The 26343-nt window shown below is 44.0% G+C and overlaps 1 protein-coding gene across 2 annotated transcripts in view; it reads right to left on the bottom strand.

The window, feature by feature from the left end:
• LOC126244882 (protein halfway) overlaps positions 1-26343 on the bottom strand; it is a 219775-nt gene that overhangs the window by 127966 nt on the left and 65466 nt on the right. The window lies entirely within an intron of this gene.

Here is a 26343-nt window from a genome sequence, read left to right as displayed (position 1 = left end):
GCTACATTTGTTACCGCTAGGTTTGAAGAACACGTAATTTTACGGAGATGCTTCGGGAACTCAAATGGAATCCCTGCAGGGAAGGCGGCGTTCTTTTCGGGAAACATTATTGAGAACATTTAGAGAACCGGCATTTGAAGCCGACTGCCGAACGATTCTGCTACCGCCAACATACATCGCGCCTAAGGACCACAAAGATAAGATACGAGAAATTAGGGCTCATAAGGAGGCGTACAGACAGTCGTTTTTCCCTCGCTCTATCTGCGAATGGAACGGGGGGGGGGGGGGGGGTGAAAATTAGTAGTACAGGGTACTCTCCGCCACGCACCTTACGGTGGCTTCGGAGTGTCTATGTAGATGAACAATAGCCAATATCCAGTGTTTTCCTGAATTTCGAAAGAAAATTGAGCCCAATAGCAAAAACAAACTGATTTCATTTTCGAATTTGGCACCTATGACTTAACAAAGAAACCATTGTCATTCTTTGCAATCCTGACTAGAACTGTCAGTTATATGTCCTAGTGAAAAAACGAATGCATAACGTTCATATACGGTGTTCCAAGGACGTGTGTAGGTAACGAAATGGAGATTATGAATTTTGGATTCGACCAATGAAATGCCTGCATAAGTCATGTAAAGTAATAACTTCAGAGCAATGATAAACTAGTCTTGTTGGCTTGTGGCTGATCATATTTTTGGGTTGCGAAGCAGCATTCACAGAACTAACATACTGAATGACTGATAAAGACACAAACCAGATGCTGCACGAAGTGAATTAAAGATCAGGTCTGTGGAATACATTATACTGCGTCCTCCTTTGTCCTGGCGCATATGGACGCCGGACAATAGGTACCTGGCAGAGACCAGGCACGGAACAGATGGCACCCAAGCAGGAAGCAACATGCGGAATTCGAGTGTACAGCATTTGGAACTGTGTGTGCGTAACCATCTAGCGTCAGAAAAAAAGTGTCAAAATCTCATACCTGCTGGCGACAGTACATCGTATGACAAGCACGTACGATTAGAGTTGTAAAACTACTATCGTAAGGAAGTGTAGACTGCGATAGTTTTCCTAGTAGGCTTGGTTATGTAATTATGTACCCGTGTTTCCTGAACAATAGCTGAGGGCTTGTAAAGTACTGCATACCTGCAGAACATTTATGTTCTACATAGTTATCCTCTTGACTGTTACTTAAAAATACAGTACTGATAGCAAAATTGAAATTGTCAATGTTTAATTCAGGTTTTATTCAAAAGTTGTTGATTTGTAACTTGAAGCAGAGAGACGCTGTAGAAACAAATTTATGCAAACAGCACTTTAAACCGCAATTTCCTCAAGAACAGTACAATTTTTAAAAAAACGCAAAACAAAAATATATCAAACATCGCTCCAATACTTCGTCGAACTTATGTAAAACATGTTTCTGTTATTCGTAAACAACTTTCGCGATTATCAATAATAACAGGAAACTCTTGCCTTTGATCAGGATGGAGATGGTTCAAATGGCTCTGAGCACTATGGGACTCAACTGCTGAGGTCATTAGTCCCCTAGAACTTAGAACTAGTTAAACCTAACTAACCTAAGGACATCACAAATATCCATGCCCGAGGCAGGATTCGAACCTGCGACCGTAGCGGTCTTGCGGTTCCAGACTGTAGCGCCTTTAACCGCACGGCCACTTCGGCCGGCCAGGATGGAGAACGTTCTATTGAGTACAAAATAACAGTAATTGTATTGTTTTTTATATTTGTGCGTGCAAACTGTACTTGCGTCAAAAGTAATGGCTTTGGTAACAAAAAAGTGCATAGGTTACGCGATCAACTAATTTTTATTAATTATTAAAATGTAGTTTGTATTCAGAAGGAATATAAAATACTCAATGAAATAACACTGAATGATGTGCGTTTCTAATTACGAGCAAAACAAACAAGAAAACATTACACATTTATTTATGTTTCTTTCCCTACCAATACTACCAGTAATACTACCATTTACTACGTCATGTATGTATTGTACCACAACTACCGAACCGTAGATTTGGTAGAGCACAATTGTACGTATGACATTTCTGTACACTAGATCAAAGTGAAGCGGTGTAGCGTGATACCTCTCCTCACATACACCCTAAACACCACTACGCAAGCCCGTAAACTCATCACGGAAGGAGGAGGACTTAATATCAGGAAAGAACCGAGGTGGCACAACAACCATCATACTTTGGATTCCGCCTCTCTTTCAGTATCTGCTTTCACTATTTACACAATGTCGACAACCCACTAATAGCACCTTGACGATTTTTACCCAATAACTGCTTTTTCGGTCGGTGAATAAATTGTCCTTTCTATATAGCAGGAACCGCCTTCAAATTTCTTCAGCTGCAGGTATAACCTTAGTCTTGCTCTACACTTTCGCCGTGTTTCCAACAGTGAAGACTAAACAAGGCAGCAGTTTTCCGCGGATTCAGAGCGTCTGCAGGCGCCGGAAAATGTGTGTGTTCGTTATCCAAAATGCACTTGGGCAAAAGTTTGATCAGAAATTTTGAAGGATTAAGAAATGCAGTGAGTTAGCTATACTTATTTCGTAAAAGGATAGTATTAAAAACATCCCTATTAACCTTAGTGTGTCAATCTTTTGCACCATAACTAACATTCCCTTGCTATTGATAAGAACATTTTTAATGATTCTGAACGTATGACCGATGTAATTAAATACACAGCCTGACAAAAAAGTGAAGGAAATGAGATGAAACTTCACAGTTTGGGAGGATATGTGATGTTAGTTTTGTGATTACATCATCGAGTTAAATGTAAATGTCGTGTGACTAGGGCCTCCCGTCGGGTAGACCGTTCGCGGGGTGCAAGTCCTTTGATTTGACGCCACTTCGGCGACTTGTGCGTCGACGGGGAGGAAATGATGATGATTAAACAACATCCAGTCCCTGAGGAGAGAAAGTCTTCGACCCAGCCGGGAATCAAACCCCGGGCCCTTAGGATTGAAATTCTGTCACGCGGACCATTCAGCTACAGGGGGCGGACATAGAGTTAAACGTACATGGTAGTATGAGCCTGTTTATCAGTATGATGTTGCACCCCCTCTGACCTGGACGCATGCACTGAATCCTTCGGGAAGGGTGCCCGTTTCCTCATCTTCTGAAGCAAGATGGCCCAGAACTGTTTGTTATAATAGGTCCTTTATCTCGTGATAATGGTTCTGGGATGGAGTTGATGTCTGACCTAGTCCCCAGCATCTTCCAACGGGGACCAATCTGGGCATCTTGCTGCCCTCTGCAGCCCCTCAGCATCACGCAGGCAGTTCATAGACACACCTGCCATGTATGGAGGGGCGTTATCCTGTTCAAAAATGGAACCAAATACTATCGCATGACAGGTAACACATAACAACACAGTATGTCCGCAACGTACTGTTTTGCTGTCAAAGTTTCCGCTCACTACCAGCCCTGACCTGCCATTCTCGGTGGCTCCTTGCACCATTACACCAGGAGTAACACCGCTGTGTCTCTCCACAACATTGGACGAATGAGATCGCTTCCCAGGTCGCCGCCGTTCTCGCCGACGGTGGTAATCCGGGATAGCGCACGACCGCGATTCATCGCTGAAAACAATGCGACGTCACTCGTCAGCGATCAATGCTTCCGGTCACAGCACTCCAAAGGCAATCGTCTGTGTCGTAGTGTTAACAACAGACCAAGCATGGGACTGTAATTCCCTAGTGTCCAGCTACTGCTGGTCTCCGACCAATGGTGCAGGATGGCCGGGAGTCCGTTACTCGTTCTCAAAATGTTGGCACAGACGTGAGGGGTTTACGATGTGCTTGGTACATGTCGCGCAGGATACGGTGGCCGATGTGCAATGACCAGTTTTCGTCCAAAGCGCTGAGTAAATTCATTCCATCGCTTAGCAGGGGAGACCGACAAGCGTTTGCCCCGCCTTTAGGCCGGTCAGGGATGACAGAATCGACGCGCTCGCCCTGCAAGTACACTCCTGGAAATTGAAATAAGAACACCGTGAATTCATTGTCCCAGGAAGGGGAAACTTTATTGACACATTCCTGGGGTCAGATACATCACATGATCACACTGACAGAACCACAGGCACATAGACACAGGCTACAGAGCATGCACAATGTCGGCACTAGTACAGTGTATATCCACCTTTCGCAGCAATGCAGGCTGCTATTCTCCCATGGAGACGATCGTAGAGATGCTGGATGTAGTCCTGTGGAACGGCTTGCCATGCCATTTCCACCTGGCGCCTCAGTTGGACCAGCGTTCGTGCTGGACGTGTGAACCGCGTGAGACGACGCTTCATCCAGTCCAAAACATGCTCAATGGGGGACAGATCCGGAGATCTTGCTGGCCAGGGTAGTTGACTTACACCTTCTAGAGCACGTTGGGTGGCACGGGATACATGCGGACGTGCATTGTCCTGTTGGAACAGCAAGTTCCCTTGCCGGTCTAGGAATGGTAGAACGATGGGTTCGATGACGGTTTGGATGTACCGTGCACTATTCAGTGTCCCCTCGACGATCACGAGTGGGGTACGGCCAGTGTAGGAGATCGCTCCCCACACCATGATGCCGGGTGTTGGCCCTGTGTGCCTCGGTCGTATGCAGTCCTGATTGTGGCGCTCACCTGCACGGCGCCAAACACGCATACGACCATCATTGGCACCAAGGCAGAAGCGACTCTCATCGCTGAAGACGACACGTCTCCATTCGTCCCTCCATTCACGCCTGTCGCGACACCACTGGAGGCGGGCTGCACGATGTTGGGGCGTGAGCGGAAGACGGCCTAACGGTGTGCGGGACCGTAGCCCAGCTTCATGGAGACGGTTGCGAATGGTCCTCGCCGATACCCCAGGAGCAACAGTGTCCCTAATTTGCTGGGAAGTGGCGGTGCGGTCCCCTACGGCACTGCGTAGGATCCTACGGTCTTGGCGTGCATCCGTGCGTCGCTGCGGTCCGGTCCCAGGTCAACGGGCACGTGCACCTTCCGCCGACCACTGGCGACAACATCGATGTACTGTGGAGACCTCACACCCCACGTGTTGAGCAATTCGGCGGTACGTCCACCCGGCCTCCCGCATGCCCACTATACGCCCTCGCTCAAAGTCCGTCAACTGCACATACGGCTCACGTCCACGCTGTCGCGGCATGCTACCAGTGTTAAAGACTGCGATGGAGCTCCGTATGCCACGGCAAACTGGCTGACACTGACGGCGGCGGTGCACAAATGCTGCGCGGCTAGCGCCATTCGACGGCCAACACCGCGGTTCCTGGTGTGTCCGCTGTGCCGTGCGTGTGATCATTGCTTGTACAGCCCTCTCGCAGTGTCCGGAGCAAGTATGGTGGGTCTGACACACCGGTGTCAATGTGTTCTTTTTTCCATTTCCAGGAGTGTATTTATATACTTGCTGCGGAGGATGGCCACACAAACTTGTTATCCACAACATTCCTCATATTTCATGAACGGTCTGAGATATCGAAATGAGATTTTGGGAAATGATAGCAAACAAAAAGTAGAGTATTTCATTATATGGTTATGATGCAAAATTTCATTATCTTCCATATTATTCCACTAACTACAGACTTTTCCGATGGATTTTTAAGGACCATCGATAGCCGGTGAAATGGGAAATGCTATTGGTGTTAGAACAACATAACTGAAGTCATTACATGTTTATTTTGTACCGAGGATGTGCTTGTTCATAAGATGCTGACCTTACTTCTTCTCAGTTCCTCACTTAATAAACCACTGTTTCAGAATTTCCTGGCAACTCTGTCTGCACAACATGTTAGTGAGGTGAGATTGTGTAAACTGCACTAAGTTTTGGCGAAAGAAGCAAATTTTAACAGGGCAACAAGAGAAATGTGTAGGTTTTACTCAAAATTCCCCCACTCGTGACAATTCTCTACAAATGGTGAACAGATCAATGAAAAATAAGGCGCTGCATTTTCGATGGAATCATTGTTAGAAGACAAGGTGACAGATCTTTTTGAATGATCACCATGCAAGTGTGGGCTTGAAGGGGCTCCGCTTAATATTTACAAAAACTGTGAGTGTAGGCGTCAGTTTAGAACAGCACTTCCCCTCCAGCGCTCATCATTTCCCCTACAGCGCCTGCCTACAGTCCCCACCACTACCACTCTCCCCATGTGTGCCCTGCAGTCTGCGCATCTACCGGCCAAAGTATTCTGCGCGCACTATACACAATGGGGCGACTCTCACAGTACCATGCAATCCAACAGTGGGCCATTGGTCACATCTGAATGCCCCACAAATATAAATATTGCGTAATTCGAACAGCCAGTCAAATGAGACCCACAATAAGGCCCCTTTCCAGCTCTGTCAAGTGCTGATAACGCTGTCTCACAGTTGTGTGAGGCATCTCCGTACCATTCGCAGTGATCACTCAACATCTGACACTGTTCAGACCCCTCATATACCCTACTAAACTGTGTAACAAAACTAAACACAAACAATACTACCACACTCTAGTGGCTGCTCTGTCAAAGAATTGCAACCACAGTCATTTACACCCTAGCCAATGGTGTGTTCATGTTTGAAGTCACATTGACATTTGATTATGCATTCTGAGTGCTTCGCTTTTTCTCGTTAGGTAGTTTTAATACTGTGTTCCGCATAATGTTAGAATCTACTGATAAGTTTTCGTTTTTTGTGAATACTGGACTATAAAAGGAAAGTAAGAAACTGACTCTCTGTTCTTTTACATGAAATGTATTCACAGCTGCGACTAGGTACAACCTTCAGCTGTATAATGACATGACGACAATGAAAATTTGTATTTGACCAGGACTCGAACACGAGTTTCCCGCTTATCGCGAGCCGAATGATAGGGCAACCGCTCGCCATAAATTTTCAGTGTTGTCATTCCATTATACAGCTGATGGTTTGTTCATATTCGCGACTGCGAATATATTTCATGTATTCCATAATGGCTGTAATCGCCGCCACAGTGGCTGTAATCGCCGCAGTGCCTGTTCCTTCGGAAATGCAGGTACGTCCGAAGGCATACTGCATCGCACTTCTGAACAGTATAGGGACTGCAACATCGTGCTCTGCTCGTTTTGATGCAATAATTCCATAGTCAGAGAAATTTTATCTGGAGCTAAATTCACAAGCCAAACGCTAGCTAGCACCAAAATATATTCCTCGGTAATCGCGTTTCTGAAAAAATAAATTTGATTCTCATGTATCTTCGCAGAAATCTTTGATCAATATAACTTGGCGGCAACTTAATATTTAAACCGGTAACTTCCACAAAGGAGAGACAAGTCCCAAGTACCTACGCCTCATCAAAAACAGTGTAACACGTTAAGCAAACCTACGAAAGCCATAATATTTTGATTGGGCCGCTCGACAGTAAAATAGAAACACTATGGGGTAGTCCAGCTAGGAGAAGGAAGAAGAAAATGTAAGCAGCTTAAAGATAACATAGGATATCAGGAGAACGGGTTGTTTAGGGGTGAATTAACAGGAAGTGCAACAGGTTAAATCAGAATGGGTTAGATGGTTCAAATGGCTCTGAACACTATGGGACTTAACATCTGAGGTCATCAGAACCCTAGACTTGGAACTAACTAAACCTAACTAACCTAGGGACATCACACACATCCATGCCCGAGGCAGGATTCGAAACTGCGACCGTAGCAGCAGCGCGGTTCCGGACTGAAGCGCCTAGAACCGCTCCGCCACAGCGGCCGGCAGAATGAGTTAGAGAAACGTGTACAAATATTAATAAACGTATGATTCTAGGAAAACCTGATACTGCGTATAGGAAGATTAAAAATAATTTCGGATAAATAAAACGCAAAGGTGTCAACCTACGAGATGTTGATGGGGAACGCTAATAAATACAGAACAAAGGGCTGACAGATTGCAGGAGTACAACGTGCATCAGAATGATGGAGAAAACTGTTCTGAAGAGTGTGACAGAAGTGATGCTGAAAAATTAGGAGATTCAGTAACGCAGTCAGAGTTTAACAGAGTGTTGAACTGACTTTAAAGTAGTCAGCAGCACTCGATGATATACAGTGGGAATTAGTAACTTATCGGCCGATACTTTTCTCATTTTTCCGCAGATGCATTTTTCGTGTTGTGACTATAATACTTTCGTGAAAATCTGATGTTAAGTCACCCGTTTCACAGACTTTCGACACCACGTGTAATAACCACTGACCTCACAAGGGGAGGCCAAGACGTTCGGATCACAGATATCCTTCAAAATCTGTACACCATTAGTAGGCCATTAAAAGAACACAATGTGCAAGTAGTAAAGTGCATTGGCAATTCCGGGAAAATCGCAAGAGAAGTTTTATGCGACTATTATGTAACTAATGTATCTGTACCTAGGGGCTGGACGTTAGAAGCCATCGTGTCAAGTGCTTAGCGTTCGAGCTGCGTAAAACGAATGTGTGTGAGGCGACGGTTCGACTCCTGCTCAAACTTAAGTTTAAATCTATATTCTTCTTATGACTGGTCACATTATTTAATTCACATGACATTTTAGAGGAAATACTATTTAAGAAACCACTGTATTTGTATGAAGTGTTAGTAAATTTAATGTTATTTGACTATTTCCTGCCGCGCGGGATTAGCCGAGCGGTCTTAGGCGCTGCAGTCAAGGACTGTGCGGCTGGTTCCGGCGGAGGTTCGAGTCCTCCCTCGGGCATGGGTGTGTGTGTTTGTCCTTAGGATAATTTAGGTTAACTGGTGTGTAAGCTTAGGAACTGATGACCTTAGCAGTTAAGTCCCACAAGATTTCACACACATTTGAACATTTGACTATTTCCTATTTTTAATTAAATTTAATTATTAGAACAAACACATTCATAACCATTGAGAAGTAAATGAAGAAACACATAGAGTTTTCCTGAAAACGTATGCCTGTCGTGATTTGTGAAATCCCCTATAAATGTAATCTGATAAGGTACTCAGAATTGCTTTGTACTTCCACGCTTCGAGCTGCAGACACACATCCAAGCCCCTTTCGGCAGTCAACCTGCGTAGCGGTGAGACATTGCTAATGTAGCAAGAACGAATAGTGTATGTCAAATTTTTTTTTAATATCAAAGAATTTACACTTGTACTACAAAAATGAAGATTTGTGCGAGAGTCGAACAGTCGCCTCATACACATAGCTCGAATACTAACTGCTTGGTCACCATGAACTCTCAACGTTCGCCATCTACGCACAGGTACATCAGTTACATAACAGACGCGTAAAACTTCTCTTGCGATTTTCCCGGAATTGCCGGAGTAGTGCACCTTACTACTTGCATCATGTTCTTTTAATGGGCTACTAAAGGTGTACAAAGTTTGTAAATCCGTGATCCCAGCGTCGTGGCCTCCCCTCGTGAGGTCAGTGGTTATGGTGTCGAAAGTCTGTGAAACGGGTGACTTAGCATCATATTTTCACGAAAATATTATCGTCACAATTCGAAAAAAGCACGAGCGGAAAAATGGGAAAGGTATCGACGATAAGTCTATCAAGTCACACTTCTCAGCCGCTGACCAGAATAATACAAACAAATAGAAAGACATACTACACGAAAACTGATTTGGTTTCAAGAACGGAAATAGTACTAACTCTGACGTTACGCTTAGTAATGGAAAACAAATTGAGAAAAAATCCGGATACTTTCCGAACATGTGTGGACCTACGGAATGACGTCGGCAATGTAAGACAGAATAAGACATTCACAATCCTTAGATTATTGCAGATAAGGTACAGAGACAGAAGAATAATCTACTACATTCACAAAACCCTAATCACGGTAATAAAAGTGGGACGTCGAGAAACATAAGAATTAACAAGAATGTAAAAGCACATTCAAACGGGCCATAAAAAACTGCGTGTGGCCGACAATATGGCCTACGAAGTTGCCCAGTAACGTTACCACTTGCACAAGTTGCAGTCAACATTTCTGAGCAATAGTGGCCGGAAATGTTTGTGGCAGTGCACAGCGTGTAACGTGTATAAGTGCGGATATTTTCATAAAAAAAATGGCTCTGAGCACTATGGGACTTAACTTCTGAGGTCATCAGTCCCCTAGAACTTAGAACTACTTAAACCTAACTAACCTAAGGACATCACACACATCCATGCCCGAGGCAGGATTCGAACCTGCGACCATAGCGGTCACGCGGTTCCAGACTGTAGCGCCTAGAACCGGTCGGCCACCCCGGCCGCATATTTTTATATTTGGTGCCTAAATACGTGCACACCTCACTGTAATGGTTGTTTTTTCTTTGCGTCCAACAGTCTTTTACAAACATGTCAGAAACTTTATGACCTAATGTTTTCCGCATGGTTGTACTGCACCACTCAATGGATTACGCCTGTCAGTACAGACTAACCCATTTTGCATCCAAGTGACCAAAGTTCAACACCTTAGCTGCTGCTCAGGGGAAAAAGCGCATTACCGGCTTGCTGCTTTCAAATCTACTTTGAGCTACTAACCAACCTAAAAACATACGACTGGAAATGGCTATAATTATTAGTCTGCACCCTGTATTTCCGGCTCTCAAGCATTTAAAAGAGTCCCACTGTGGCTGTGAAGCAGATAAAAGCGAGTTAGTGGAAGTGAGAGCAGTTCACCTGCATTTGCATTCCACAAGGACAAAAGTTAGAGAAAATGGGCTTTGTGAATGCTTTGTTTTTTAAGTATGCAAACTGATTCCGAAACTTAAACCTGTGAACTGATGCTATATACATCCATTTCCCAGAATGAAGAAACATGATTTTTGAATATATCATATACAAGGCCATATAGCAGTTACAGCCAGACTGGCGACCACCCATCAGCTTTTAGCTACTGTTGATTCATACAGAAGTTTTATGTATCCCTTTAAAGTGCACTTCCTATCGATATTCCTCTTAGTAAAAGACTTCAGCAAAGCAGTGGTGGAATTCGTTAAAGTGTTTTGGAATTCGTTAAAGCGCTTTGAAATAATTATCAAATGTTTGTATAGCATCATAGGTCGATACCACCACAGCGTCCCACAGTTGGCACGGAAATGCACGTTACCGACAGATGCTGATAGCGTTCGCGTGGGGAGCCGTGGATCCAATGATGCGCGCCCACTGAGCCACGCCCTCAGCGACTTTGACTATGAGCGCCCTCTGCCAGCGCGATATAAGATGGCCGACGGCAGCTACACGCCACTGTCTCAGTCGCAGTCTTCGACAACCATTAGTCTTAGTCAGCCTACAAACAGTTCACTCACGTAATACATGCAGGGGTCTCACACTACATGACACTCATTAGTATTGCAACAGCTGGACTTTATTGCTGCTTGTTCTTTTGTAAAGTTTCTTCGCAACGCTTGGAGAAAGCCATAAATTAATTAAAACTTCTGTTTACTGTATTTACGTTTTCACTAATCATTTCTGCTCCTGTCCACCTTCCCTGCAATGACATCTGTACCACTGTGAAGCCTATCTTACCATAGTGTACGAAGTAGTCCGCAAGAGTTTATGTTAATATTTTATTGTGGTTCATGGTCCGCCTCCATAGTGAAGCAGTAGCGTTACCGTCTTAAAAAAAAAAATAAAAAAATAAAAAAAGCACGTAGGGGGCCCGGATTCGATTCCCGGTAGGGGACTGGGTGTTGTGTGTTCTTCATCATCATTTTCATCATCATTGACTCGCAAGTCGCCGAAGAGGCGTCAACTAAAAAGGACTTGCAATACGGCGGCCGAACTCCCCCCGAATGGGGCCTCCCGTCCAACAATGCCATGCGATTTCTTTTTTTTCTTTTTTGGGGGGGATTTCATGAATACTGCGACAGAACAACGAATTTCGTAAATGCGATGTATTTGTGACTATAATTATGGGTAGTAAGTAGTGTATAGAAATCATTATTTAAAAAAAAAATACTTGGTAGGCTGCTACCCATGAACACACCTGACGAAAAGCTGAAGAACTTGACAATAAAATTATGGCTTACCACTGTAGATCTTCTACTACGAATCTGAAAGCGAGAGTGTCATGTATAAGTTTTTGTCTTTGTATATAATTTACTTCTTGTGTTCCATAGCTTCGTAGATACATATATCAAATTCGTGGAATTCGTGGTTGTCTCGTTTTCCCAATTAGGCAGCGTGATTATTACTAAACTTTCGGTACTTGAGCCAGTGTAGCCGAAAAACTACTTACCGTATGGGTACCCAGGTTTACATTAATGATGTTCAGATTGTGTGCTGCAGTATTTACGTTGTAGTGGTGTTACTGTCATGCCTTTCCGTTAGGCACCGGTACTGATACGGCGACGTAGGGTTGAAACACAAGCATCAGTGTGCAATACAGTTGCAGGAACTCAGCATGGGTCTGAACAAGGCTAGCGAGATTTTATTTATAAAGCTGTTTTATCAAAACAATGGCAATAGTGCTGCTGATCTTCACGAGTATCGACGAATTAAAAAGAGTATGGAGAGGTCCTCTTTCCGCCCTGGGGTTGAAGAACATGATTCGGAAGTCCGAATTAACTGGCGATTTGGGAATTTCTCCTGGGAGCGGCTGACGACCAGCTGCGCCACAAATTATTGAAGAAGTTACTGCTGCCATGACTGAGAATTCTGCACGCAATATGCGATCTTCAAGCAGAATATGAGTTGTGTCACGATAGCTGAACATTCCATGGTCCACCGTTCGAAGTGCTGCGAACAACTGTGAAATGGTATCTGCACAAACTTCACATTACTCAACAACTTTGCCTCGTGACGCGGACATTCAAGTAGATTTTGATCTCACATTTCTTGCAAAAGTTGAAGTTGACGACATGTGGCCTTGGAACATTTTATGGAATGACTATAGTTGAATTCCTTTATGTTGGCGGCTCGCGCATGCCCGCCCAGACGCAGGAGATTGCTGCGTTGCCAGTTGCACACGACGCACGCGCCAAGAGAAACAGCGCCATAGTACAGTATAGTTCGCAAGCTTACGTTTAGGGGGGAGCGCGCAGTTTATGAAGTAAAGCCACCACGGCCGCATTAACCCTTTCGCTGCTACAGAGACTTGCTCCCCGCATTCCGCGCTGTGCGCGATTTTGTCACTGCACTGATCGCCTGTGCTGACACATGGTGTTTCCGACTGCTTTGACACACTTATCATTCGATTCCACAACAACTATTTGGCCCAAAAATTAGATTTTTACACATCTTCTTGACTGATACCTTCCCCCCACTTCCTTTGACTGAATGAAGTGCTTTAAAATAAAGCCAAACGCGCCCTGTGTAAATAAAACTTTTATTACAGTCGCGAAAGACGGAATATTTCTCAATATTACATACGACACCTATGTGGTACTTAAATTAAATGAGATACTGTTATACAGTAAATTTTATATGAAATTTAGGTACCTTGTCCACATTTCATTCTCAACATTGTGGCAACTAAAATCGACCATACGGAAAGTATACGCTATGGACTTTTACCTCTGCAAACTCTTCAAAATTTCGTGCAATGGTTTACTACATTTAATGCGGCACAATAACTGGGTTGAACATCGAAACAAAATTAAGTCATTTATGGGGGGAAGGTATCAGTCAAGAAGATGTGTAAAAATCTAATTTTTGGGCCAAATAGTTTTTGTGAAATCGAATGACAAGTGTGTCAAAGCAGTGGAAACACCATGTGTCTGCACAGGCGAGCAGTGCAGTGATGACAAAATCGCGCACAGCGCGGAATGCGGGGAGCACGTGACTGCAGCAGCGAAAGGGTTAATGAAGAGACAAAGCACTAGAAATTTCAAAAAACTGCATTCAAACGAATAAAATTCGTGAAGTAAGACACTTCGATATTGTTTTAAAATATAAAAAAATATTTAGCATCGCACAAGGTTTGAACTCATTACCTATCGCCTTCCAATCCGACGCCTTAACCATTACGCTAACGCAGCTCGTCCTGACATATTACTCCATAAGGACTCTAACACGTCACGCAAAATTCTGACAAACACTGTTGGTATGCCTATGAATTACTCGCACTTTGTCGAAGTATAATAGGAAATAAACAATTACCGCTGTTCTTTATTGCGAAAAGGCGGTTCGTGAAATTGATAAAAACACCTTTCCTTGCTATCGCCTGAATTAAGAGTCTTATTGCTTGTTTGGTTTAATTAATTAATAGAAAATGAAGCAATTGGCATAAAGAATGGTTTTTCCAAACTTTCAAAAAACAAAGTCTGCTATCAAGACATTGCTTTTGTTCTATTACTTTATTTATGACTGAACGTTTCTAAAACTGAAGACACTCGTCCGTGCTCTGTACTACAGTCGAGATCTGGCAACGTCGTTCTCTGTTCATTGGCTGACTGTATGTTTTGACGTCAGATGCGCAGAACGAACCTAAACTCGGCCGCCAAGATATATGACGCACACTTTAAGTACGCTTTACGCTCATTGGGGCAGTAAACACAACTGTCGCATTTGGGGATCGCCGCCGCCAACGTACGTTCACGAAGTTCCGCTGCATAATGAGTGCGTCACTGGGCGGTTTGCCTTCACGGCACAGCTCGTGATTGGTCCATATTTCTTTGAGCAGCTCTGACCCCAAGGACATGCAGCGTGAATGGCAGACGTTACGACAAACTTGTTCAACATGTGATCTCTATTCTACGAGAGAGGGGTGCTTTGGACTCTGCTGTTTTGATGCACGATGGAGCTCCACCTCACATTGCTCGTGAGGTCAGTCGGTTACTCCGTATTACATATGGAGAAAACCACATCATTGGCCGATCGTTCCAAGATAGCACACTTGAACCCCTGTGATTTCTGGTTGTGATGTTACCTGAAGGACAGTGTTTCTCAACGGAACACTAACACACTTGGAGGTTGAAGGCGAGCATAGTGTAGCCAACATCCCACCTGGCAGTAAAAGAGTAATCTCTTGTGCGGTTCCAGGCTATCGTGGAAGCAGGTGGTCGTCACAATGAGCGACATTTGTAACCTGGAACGTCAACTTGGTACGCAATTAACAAATACACTCCTGGAAATGGAAAAAAGAACACATTGACACCGGTGTGTCAGACCCACCATACTTGCTCCGGACACTGCGAGAGGGCTGTACAAGCAATGATCACACGCACGGCACAGCGGACACACCAGGAACCGCGGTGTTGGCCGTCGAATGGCGCTAGCTGCGCAGCATTTGTGCACCGCCGCCGTCAGTGTCAGCCAGTTTGCCGTGGCATACGGAGCTCCATCGCAGTCTTTAACACTGGTAGCGTGCCGCGACAGCGTGGACGTGAACCGTATGTGCAGTTGACGGACTTTGAGCGAGGGCGTATAGCGGGCATGCGGGAGGCCGGGTGGACGTACCACCGAATTGCTCAACACGTGGGGCGTGAGGTCTCCACAGTACATCGATGTTGTCGCCAGTGGTCGGCGGAAGGTGCACGTGCCCGTCGACCTGGGACCGGACCGCAGCGACGCACGGATGCACGCCAAGACCGTAGGATCCTACGCAGTGCCGTAGGGGACCGCACCGCCACTTCCCAGCAAATTAGGGACACTGTTGCTCCTGGGGTATCGGCGAGGACCATTCGCAACCGTCTCCACGAAGCTGGGCTACGGTTCCGCACACCGTTAGGCCGTCTTCCGCTCACGCCCCAACATCGTGCAGCCCGCCTCCAGTGGTGTCGCGACAGGCGTGAATGGAGGGACGAATGGAGACGTGTCGTCTTCAGCGATGACAGTCGCTTCTGCCTTGGTGCCAATGATGGTCGTATGCTTGTTTGGCGCCGTGCAGGTGAGCGCCACAATCAGGACTGCATACGACCGAGGCACACAGAGCCAACACCCGGCATCATGGTGTGGGGAGCGATCTCCTACACTGGCCGTACACCACTGGTGATCGTCGAGGGGACACTGAATAGTGCACGGTACATCCAAACCGTCATCGAACCCATCGTTCTACCATTCCTAGACCGGTAAGGGAACTTGCTGTTCCAACAGGACAATGCACGTCCGCATGTATCCCGTGCCACCCAACGTGCTCTAGAAGGTGTAAGTCAACTACCCTGGCCAGCAAGATCTCCGGATCTGTCCCCCATTGAGCATGTTTGGGACTGGATGAAGCGTCGTCTCACGCGGTCTGCACGTCCAGCACGAACGCTGGTCCAACTGAGGCGCCAGGTGGAAATGGCATGGCAAGCCGTTCCACAGGACTACATCCAGCATCTCTACGATCGTCTCCATGGGAGAATAGCAGTCTGCATTGCTGCGAAAGGTGGATATACACTGTACTAGTGCCGACATTGTGCATGCTCTGTTGCCTGTGTCTATGTGCCTGTGGTTCTGTCAGTGTGATCATGTGATGTATCTGACCCCAGGAATGTGTCAATAAAGTTTCCCCTTCCTGGGACAATGAATTCATGGTGTTCTTATTTCAATTTCCCGGAGTGTATTACCTCTCATGTGGAAATTAAAATTTGTTTCTTTCGATGGTTTATTCGTTATTTCTCTCGAAATTGCGTAAATTAGCAGCGCAGCGCTGTCGGCGTGAGACAGAGGAAGCAAGGCTGAAAGTGAGAAGGAAGTATTTACAGACGGACAGAAGCAGATATGGCCCAGTCTTACGAAAAACACTCCAATCTTTGTGGCCAACACCGGCAATACCTCGGCGATACGTCAATATTTCCGTACCACAACGATCTCCATCAGCTACATTCCCCAGCCATATCGCAAAGCTACAGTGTCTTGAAGGGAGGATATAAGATGAACATCAACAAAAGCAAAACGAGAATAATGGAATGTAGTCGAATTAAGTCGGGTGATGTTGAGGGTATTAGATTAGGAAATGAGACACTTAAAGTAGTAAAGGAGTTTTGCTATTTGGGGAGCAAAATAACCGATGATGGTCGAAGTAGAGAGGATATAAAATGTAGACTGGCAATGGCAAGGAAAGCGTTTCTGAAGAAGAGAAATTTGTTAACATCGAGTATAGATTTAAGTGTCAGGAAGTCATTTCTGAAAGTATTTGTATGGAGTGTAGCCATGTATGGAAGTGAAACATGGACGGTAAATAGTTTGGACAAGAAGAGAATAGAAGCTTTCGAAATGTGGTGCTACAGAAGAATGCTGAAGATTAGATGGGTAGATCACATAACTAATGAGGAGGTACTGAATAGGATTGGGGAGAAGAGGAGTTTGTGGCACAACTTGACCAGAAGAAGGGATCGGTTGGTAGGACATGTTCTGAGGCATCAAGGGATCACCAATTTAGTATTGGACGGCATCGTGGAGGGTAAAAATCGTAGGGGGAGACCAAGAGATGAATACACTAAGCATATTCAGAAGGATGTAGGCTGCAGTAGGTACTGGGAGATGAAGAAGCTTGCACAGGATAGAGTAGCATGGAGAGCTGCATCAAACCAGTCTCAGGACTGAAGACCACAACAACAACAACACAGTGTACTGCAGCCACATAGCTCGAACCCCCCCACCCCCTCTCTCGAAACCTTCCACCCTCCCCCCTCCCCACCACACACACACACACACACACACACACACACACACACACACACACACACACAAACACGATTACAGAAAAAAATTGCAGTCGAAGGTTGGCTGGCATTGCTCAAAATCTACAGAGAAAACAAATGAATAAGCATAAACACTGTGCTGATTGCGCAACACGAGAAACAACGGTACTATTTGCGTTGTGTTGTGAAGTTTTACAAATGTGAGTTGTAGTAGAATAAATACGAATGCAGCGTATGCAAAATTTTCAAAAAAGGCGAAAAACAGCCAAAGGTGCATATGCAACCAACTTTCCCCGACCACAAGTTCCGCTAACAACGAAGGAAAGAGCAGAATATGTAAACAAGTAATTTCCACGCCAATTTTATAAGGAAAAACTGTTGGTGTTTAAGTACCAAAATGTAGAGACATATTATAAATTCATATTTTCAGAATAACCACTGAGGACGCTTTATAAATAAAAGGGAAATGTTTGTGGTAAAAATACAGTTTAATTGCAATACGCTTACGTCGAAAAACTGATAACAACTGAAGTGAAACAACTTTCCTATCTAGGGTGCAAAATTACGCAGGATACAGGAAGCAAGGTAGATTGGCACGGACAAAGATAACTTTCTATAATAAGAGCTTTATTGGAATCTGATATTGATATGGACACAAGGAAGAAGTAACGAAGTGTACATCTGGAACACAGAATGGTAGAGAAGTAAAACGTTGATCACCAGAAATAGAAACCTGAAGAAGAAGAAGAAGAAGAAGAAGAAGAAACTGGGAGATCTGAAATCAGATGCTTTAGAAGGGTACGAAAAATTAATCGAAGAGATAATAATAAAGTTCCATACTAAGAAAAACAGGCGAGGAAAGAAAGCTACTATGGAAGTCTTATCGGAAGAAGGGGCAGATCAGTGATCCGACATCCCGGAGTACTTAACTGGGCGCAGGAAGCAGGAGAAGACGGATAAGATTATAGTGCAGCACGAAGACTGTAGTGTGGAGGATGTTTGTTATACCACTAGCTTTGTAACAGTTGTAATGCAACAGGATTAACACAGCTTATTCTGCACTGCGTACTTTGTCATTATTTTGATCGACATCACAGTTCGCAAGGTAAACGAACATTGTTAACGTGTTACGTTTCAGTGGCGTCGTCGACGGGCATTAACACAGCGTTTGCGCAGCGCAGACAGAGGCCCCGTACAACTTCCTTGCCTTCCTGCTCCAACTAACATTTGTGACAAAGGCCGCGCTCGTAAGCCCCCGATCCGTTCAATGTTATGTCGAGGAAAACGAACGTAGTTCCTTAGACTGCCCCCCAACCGGCACTCACGTCCTTCGTCGAGTGCGGATAGCATACAATTGCCTTTGTACCACCCCAGAGGCGCCTCTTCGGCCGTTACCGAAGAATAGACGGCGACGCCTTCTGAGCCGTAGCGTCGTCCGTCTACCGGCGAGGACGATACAGGCCACGGGCTCACTTTCATTATGGAATATATCAAAGGTCACCTGATGTCGCTTCTGAGATGTGACAGTACCATTGTTTTAAATAAATGGCAGTTCAGAAACTGGCCGAGTAGTTTATTTGCTGTACGCGTTTAAAGGAGCAATGTTCTTGGAAAATTTTTCGCATCAACAGCCGCAAATAGATTGAAAGACAGTGCTATTTTTCACGCTGGCTTTAATATACTGGGTGTACCTCATAAAACAGGTACGCCTCACGACCGAGTCCAAATAACAATGAGCTAACTAAAAAGATACATAATAGTAACGAGATAAAATATGTAGTTACATAATTATAAGAGACGCTGGAAGTCACGGCTGCAAAATACTAACACGAATTCTTTACAGACGAATGGAAAAACTGGTAGAAGCCGACCTCGGGGGAGATCAGTTTGGATTCCGTAGAAACACTGGAACACGTGAGGCAATACTGACCCTACGGCTTATCTTACAAGCTAGATTAAGAAAAGGCAAATCTACGTTTCTAGCATTTGTAGACTTAGAGAAAGCTTTTGACAATGTTGACTGGAATACTCTCTTTCAAATTCTGAAGGTGGCAGGGGTAAAATACAGGGGGCGAAAGGCTATTTACAATTTGTACAGAAACCAGATGGCAGTTGTAAGACTCGAGGGGTATGAAAGGGTTCAAATGGCTCTGACCACTATGCGACTTAACTTCTGAGGTCATCAGTCGCCTAGAACTTAGAACTAATTAAACCTAACTAACCTAAGGACATCACACACATCCATGCCCGAGTATGAAAGGGAAGCAGTGGTTGGGAAGGGAGTCAGACAGGGTTGTAGCCTATCCCCGATGTTATTCAATCTGTATATTGAGCAAGCAGTAAAGGAAATAAAAGAAAAATTCGGAATAGGTATTAAAATCCATGGAGAAGAAATAAAAACTTTGAGGTTTGCCAACGACACTGTAATTGTCAGAGACAACAAAGGACTTGGAAGAGTAGTTGAACGGAATGCACAGTGTCTTGAAAGGAGGATATAAGATGAACATCAACAAAAGCAAAACGAGGATAATGGAATGTAGTCGAGTTAATTCGGGAGATGCTGAGGTAATTAGATTAGGCAATGAGACACTTCAAGTAGTAAAACGAGTTTTGCTATTTGGGAAGCAAAATAACTGACGATGGTCGAAGTAGAGAGGATATAAAATGTAGACTGGCAATGGCAAGGAAAGCGTTTTTGAAGAAGAGAAATTTGTTAACTTCGAGTATAGATTTAACTGTCAGGAAGTCGTTTCTGATAGTATTTGTATGGAGTGTAGCCATGTATGGAAGTGAAACATGGACGATAAATAGCTTAGACAAGAAGAGAATAGAAGCTTTTGAAATGTGGTGCTACAGAAGAATGCTGAAGATTAGATGGGTAGATCACATAACTAATGAGGAGGTATTGAATAGAATTGGGGAGCAGAGGAGTTTGTGGCACAACTTGACTAGAAGAAGGGATCGGTTGGTAGGACATGTTCTGAGGCATCGAGGGATCACCAATTTAGTATTGGAGGGCAGCGTGGAGGGTAAAAATCGTAGAGGGAGACCAAGACATGAACACACTACGCAGATTCAAAAGGATGTAGGCTGCAGTACGTACTGGGAGATGGAGCAGCTTGCACAGGATAGAGTAGCATGGAGAACTGCATCAAACCGGCCCCCGACTGAAGACCACAACAACAACAGCTGGAAGTGGTGGCCATGGGCATCCAGGCATCGCTTACTTCGTGTGATGATGTTACCAGCAACAAGCTGTAATTCTGCAGGCGTGATGATGGTTATTTCTGTAGTAACATTCTGTCTAAGATCGACTATTGTACGAGGATTGTCAGCACATACTTTTCTTTTTTGTGTGCCCCATAAATAAAAATTACACAATGTAAACTCCGAGGACCTTGGGGGCCAGAGGCCTCTAATGCCAAGTCTGCCTTCAGGGAACGTGTCGATGATATGGACCATACTTCAGCTACTCAGCATGTGTTAACTGTACATAGGAAGAGTCAAAGATCTATAGGTATCTGGCACTGTTTAAGGTGTAATTGAAAAATATGAGGCCAATAAAGCGAATGTCGGACAACGCACATCAAACACATGTCTTCTCTGAGTGGAGAGGTTCTTCAAGCAGAATATATGGGTTGTCCTGCGACCGGTATCTGCATTTATGAGAGTTTACATAAACCTTAGAAATTGCCTCATCTGACTTGTTGTAAAGCCACGGGTCTAAAAACTGTTAGCAACTGATGTTAACAGCCAGTTACAATAACGATCTCTCTCTTCCTAATCCTCAGATTTCAACTCTTGCACCACACTCACACGATTTGCTTTTAATTTTATATCAATTAGTACAAGTCAACACGATGTTCGAGATACACCAACCTGTTTTGATAACCTCCTTACCAAATTACGGGAACTTCACGTAAAGCTCACGCGAATTCTGTCTATACTTTCAATAGTCCTCACTATCAGTCGCCTATTCCTCTGCACATTCTGAACGTATCCTGCAGCCCTTCATTTCTTGTACAGATCTTGAATAGTGCTAGTCCTGGGAAGTTTCCTACAGGGATAATTCGCTTGAAACATTTCCTTCCATTCCTTCAAGGAGCTTGTCTTTATGTAACATTCCACAATAAATTCGCTGTTCTGGTGTTAACTACCCCACTTCTGTAACAACTCAAGAATACGAGCTTCTCACAGCAGTTGATGAATCAACACACAGCTGCTCTCAACTTTCCGATAAAATGCAGTGTAGCCAACTTTTGAGACAGTGTCGCCACTACATGAACAGTTCGACAAGAGATGTTTAACCAGACGTGAAGCGTACCGGTTTTATGTGGGACATCCGGTGCAATCACTGTTATTTATACCACTATTTCAACTGTTTGCGACTGTCACGTACGTACTACTATCCTCGCAAATTTGCACCGCCGCCCTTCGCGGGCGAATAAAAATGCCCATTTACCATTTTAATACTTAACCGTCGCTGTTGTTATCACACTGGACTCGCACTCGGGAGGACGACGGTTCAAACCCGCGCCCGGCCATCCCGATTTAGGTTTTCCGTGATTATCCTAAATCGCTTCAGGCAAAGGCTGGGATGGTTCCTTTGAAATGGCACGGCCGAGTTCCTTCCCCATCCTTCCCTAATCCGATGACCTCGCTGTTTGGTCCCCTTCCCCAAATCAATCAACCAACCGTCGCTGTAAACACGAGAAAGAACAACGTTCCATACTCGTCACCGCTTCGTAAAATCTTGGACAGTATCGCGCGGGTTATACAAAAGGTTAATATCAGCTTCCGTACTGGACACACATCGGACAGGTTGACGCGTCACACAAAGAATAAAGTGGACCTCTTCTTAAGGTCTGCAATCTACAAAATTAACTGTGGCATGCGCCAGAAATTTTACATATCTCAGACGGAACGTAGTATCAACGTAGTATTTAGAGAGCGCGATAGTTTGACTGAGATCGATAATTCTACAGCGGCAACACATTTGAAAGAGACAGCCCACATTATTTTAGGAGCCACCAAAGCGCTATTGATACCACATACAAGCAAGAGAGAAAGAGTTATGGATGCACTCGAAGAAATGGAAATATACATGGGTACTAAATGAGAGTGGGTCAATATGATAAACGAAAAGATTTACGTAGCATAAGGTTCTCGTAAAATTTTAGCATCTGACGCAACGGAACCAAGTAAAAGTAGCAAATGAGTATCCAGACAGTCTGCAGTTTCACGTGCATTGCTATATTACTTACAAACTCGTCAAGCGTGTGAAGGTTTTAAATTTCACTGCTTGAAAACGTTTGTTTCTAAAGTTTTGTTTTGATTTTTAAACTGACATATGACATGATGCAAGCACGAACTTATTAAACATAAACATACTTGTGCGTACAAGGAGGAACGCATATATGACAATAAATTTACTGACACCGGTATAAGGTACGTACAGCGAGGCAACATATCCCCGGCACATATCGATAGGTGCGATCAACTGGGCAATACTGACTTTCGGTTTATTTTCGAGCAACTGTTTACAGTAAACTGGACGACGTCGAATCAACCTGGGTACAAAAAAATGGTTCAAATGGCTCTGAGCACTATGGGACTTAACATCTGAGGTCATCAGTCCCCTAGAACTTAGAACTACTTAAACCTAACTAACCTAAGGACATCACATACATCCATGCCCGAGGCAGGATTCGAACCTGCGACCGTAGCAGTCACGCGGTTCCGGACTGAAGCGCCTAGAACCGCACGGCCACCGAGGCCTACATCTGGGTACAACAAGAATCTCTGCGGTATGTTGCGACTTTTATTTTCACGTACTTGTTCCACGATGACAATAATGTGGTTTTAAAGCACTGACGAATATGGAACATTTGAAAATTGAAATTTGTGGTGAGGTCTTATGGGACCAAACTGCTGAGGTCATCGGTCCCTAATCTTACACACTACTTAATCTAACTTAAACTAACTTACGCAAAGAACAACACACACACACACACACAATCACCCATGCTCGTGCGAGGACTCGAACCTCCGACAGGGGGGGTTGGGGGTGGGGGGGGGGTGGGGGGGCACGTTTGGAACACTGTTCTTGCTCGTGTTTACTATAACCGTTACGTATTAAAATCACAGATGCGCATTTGTATACATCCGCAAAGAATGACCGTGTAAATTTACAAGTATAGAAGTACTTATCTGAAAATGGCAAACAAACAAAATCGGCTGCAGTGGTATAAAAGACGAAGATTCTCTAAAAGACAGGATGGAAAATGGAAATGTCTTTCACCTGAGAGATATTTGTTTTTTCAGTTTTCGTAAATGTCTACATCAACAAAGAAGCCTCGATCCGCTTCGTTAAATCAACTTCATAAAAGAGTGCTTAAAATTTGTATGCAGGATTTTCTGATTATCGTTCTTCCGTCAGCGATTAATTTCGTGAAGGTCGATCAGAATCAACACACACAGAAAAAAGTGATGCAGGCATCCATACTAATGTCGAAGATTGCAGTACATTCAATTTTCATCAACATGTATATGTGCAAAGTATCCGTACCCGATGGATTTCGCACAATTTTACCGAAACTCAAAATGGTTCAAATGGCTCTAAGCACTATGGGACTTAACATCTGAGGCCAACAGTCCCCTAGACTTAAAGCTACTTAAAGCGGACGACATCACACACATCCATGCCCGAGGCAGGATTCGAACCTGAGACCGTAGCAGCAGCGCGGTTCTGAACTGAAGCGCTTAGAATCGCTCGGCCAGAGCGGCCGGCTGACCATAGTTCAAAAACATAACATTGGAAAAGGGGTGTTCCAAGACGAACTGATACCAACAAAAACAGATTGTTCGCGAAGCATTTCCAGGAAAAATGATCAGTTGTTTATTTGATTACAGTTGACTTGTTGGCGAAGCATTTCCAAGAAAAATGATCGCTTGTTTCTTTGATTACAGTTGACATGTTTCCACCATTGCTTTCAGAAGATCGACGAACAATAAACCCTGGTAGTGTGTTTTTAAACTCAGCCTCCTGCAAAACACAATATACTTCATTTGCCTTTGTAAAAGTAAACTGTAAGGAGAGTGAAAAATAGAGAATGAAATTACAGCAGGACGGAAAACAGGACATTCAACACTACTGTTCACTAACAAAGTATTCCAAACTAATAACTCTTCAAGCAAGTTCTTCCGACTCCTTTACTGATGACACGCTGTCGAACGATAAAAAAGCATAAAAGCAAGCCGACCTGTATAAATCCACTTTCACAAGCAAGTGATCAATCAAACAAAATAAAAATGTACACGTTTTTAGGTGTAAAACAGAAAAACAAACACGAACATTGTATAATTTTTTTCAGAAATAAATGAGACCCACAGATGACACAATGGTGGTGATACATGTTTAGGTTAATAATAAAGAGGAATGCAGTGTGTTTTGCAGAAGGCACAATTTAAAAACCCAAATTTAATTTGCAAACACAGAGAATAGTCTAAAGAAACCTCAGAAACAGCAACCGAAAATGTTGCATTGTTCTTCACCACGACAATGTTAGCTGTCACACAGAAAATGAAATAATTGATTACTTGACGTAGAGGAACATGAATATATGCTCAAGAACGTTGCTCAATCCTTTCAAAATCACATCTTTGTGGTATCAACATCAAGTGTAAAAAAAATCATGAAATACTCCTTTTACTTTTCTTGTCACTTTGGCTATCTGGTACAGGCAGAGTATGTCAAAAAACATGTGTGTGAAATCTGATGGGACTTAACTGCTAAGGTCATCAGTCCCTAAGCTTACACACTACTTAACCTAAATTATCCTAAGGACAGACACACACACATCCATGCCCGAGGGAGGACTCGAATCTCCGCCGGGACCAGCCGCACAGTCCATGACTTCAGCGCCTGAGACCGCTCGGCTAATCCCGCGCGGCTAGAGTATGTCTTGAAATCCTTTATTATCTTCAGTTATACCCATCACACATTGCGTTTACTTATAACAACGGGCTTATTTTTAATTTGTATTCTGTACAACATATGCTCCCACAGAATTTTTTTAAAGAAGGAGCAAGATTTTAAAATCGTCATTTTTTTATGACTGAGTCTCTGAGTTTGAAGGCATGTCATGGCTCAAGAACTAAATTTCAAAGGAGATACGTCAAACCTATTGTATCACACACTATTTGTAGTGGTATACTGCTGTGACACCCACAAAGTCCACGATTTTTAAATCTGAACTTCTTAATAAATTCTAGCGAGTATTTGTTTCATGGGTTACAGCTCTTTATCTGTCCTTTTCCAATTACATCAGTCAATACATAATGACTTACTTTTCCTCTATGAAATGAAATGATCGTATGGCATTGTTGGCCGGGAGGCCCCTTGCGGGGAAGTTCGGCCGCCGTATCGCAAGTCCTTTTTAGTTGACGCCACTTCGGCGACTTGCACGTCAATGATGATGAAATGATGATGATGAACACACAACACCCAGTCATCACGAGGTAGAGAAAATCTCTGACCCCGCCGGGAATCGAACCCGGGACCCCGTGCGCAGGAAGCGAGAACGCTACCGCAAGACCACGAGCTGCGGACTTTTCCTCTATAATAACTAGACATGACATACATATAAAATAAATTTTCTTTTCCCTAAAAAAATACCCAGTGATAACACTACTAACACTATTCTTACTAAACAATTATTACTTCTCAGTTTACCAGTATGATATTTTGTTCGATCATTCCCATCCATATACATGAACTGGATCATGGATTTCCTAGCGTTATTTCGTAGA

Source organism: Schistocerca nitens, chromosome 1 (genome assembly GCF_023898315.1).
Source record: "Schistocerca nitens isolate TAMUIC-IGC-003100 chromosome 1, iqSchNite1.1, whole genome shotgun sequence".
Lineage (NCBI taxonomy): Eukaryota > Metazoa > Arthropoda > Insecta > Orthoptera > Acrididae > Schistocerca > Schistocerca nitens.
Note: the sequence above shows the minus strand (reverse complement) of the source record. Positions and strands in the feature narration are given on the sequence as shown.